This window comes from Corvus brachyrhynchos, unplaced genomic scaffold, assembly GCF_000691975.1.
Source record: "Corvus brachyrhynchos isolate BGI_N302 unplaced genomic scaffold, ASM69197v1 scaffold346, whole genome shotgun sequence".
Classification (NCBI taxonomy): domain Eukaryota; kingdom Metazoa; phylum Chordata; class Aves; order Passeriformes; family Corvidae; genus Corvus; species Corvus brachyrhynchos.
In genome coordinates, this window is record NW_008238644.1 from 5,668,025 (window position 1) to 5,669,351 (window position 1,327).

Below are 1,327 nucleotides of genomic sequence, written 5' to 3' on the forward strand. Positions count from 1 at the left end.
AGCTACCAATATAGCAAAGCACTTAGGTGGGAGCTCGCTCCCAGAGGCTCCCGTGCCCCAAGTGCTTCCCAGCCAGTGATGTCAAGTCCCAAGAAAAACTCCCTTGAAGTCAGTGTAAGTGGGAAGAGGATCAGGTGCGTGGACTTGGGTTGGTGCAGGATCAGGCCCTCGGTCTTTACTTTCTCAACTTGGTGTGTTGGACTTTGCCTGTGCAGCTCCCAGGGGGTCCGGTGGAGGTTGCATGGTTCAAACCGCTGACATCTATTGGAGAATGTGCCTCTTTATCTCTTCAGCGTGTGAAATAATGCAAAAAAAAAAAAGAAAAAAAAAAAGAAAAAATATATATAAAATAAACCAAGTACAATGTCTGTGGTAGAAGCAAGGCTTTTCAAATCTGTTTCTCAGGTAAACAAGTGACACTAATGACAGTGGAGTAACAGCCATCTAAGGGAATTGGGATCTGAAGCAGGAGGATTCCCTCCATCTCGCAGGATGCTTGGGTTGCCAGACACGTTTACTGAGCCTTTAAACACTTGGTGCAAAAGGAAACGAGAAATAAAATTGGTCTTTTCACTACCCTTCGCTAGCTAGACAGACAGACAGACAGACAGACAGACGTCCATTTTTAAAGCACAAAGGGAAGACTTAAACCTAGACTAAACCACACACACACAAAACCAAGGTACCAGTGAAACTCCTTTTGTCTCTTACTCCCGGTGGGAAGCAGGGTAGAAATCCAAGGAGCTGCTCTGTTCCGCTGCCCCCGGCGCCGGCCGGGCGCTTCGACTGCTGCCTCCAGAGATGTGAATGTACTGCTCCTTGAGTTCCCTTCCATAGAACTAGAGGCACCTCGTTAGGAAGTTGCTCCTGTTTTATGGTGCTAAAGAAAACTTTTATCCCCCCCTTGAGCATTTAAGAACTATTAAATGGCCCTTTTTATGAATGTAACATATCCATTTCTGTTCCACATTTTACACTGCAATTTTAACATGTTTGGAAATGATTTGCCTTTTTTCTTTTAGAATAAGCTTTATAAATATTCTGTAGAGTCAATTGAAGTATAATTCTTAAGGATCACTCTAAGACGCCTACAAAATCTTGTATATTTTTAAGTGTGCCAATTTGTAAAATATTTTGTAAGTGTATATTTTTCTTAGAAAAGTGCTGTGAAGTGTTTGTATGTGTGAGGTTTCCCTTTTTTTGCACCTTCGGGTGTTAATAAAAGGATGTATACTTAAAAGTTTCTGGTTTTAAAAACCAAAATACAAAGAAAAAAATTAAACTTTTCTTGGGAATTTTGAAATAAAAAGAAATGTTGTGAAAGAGT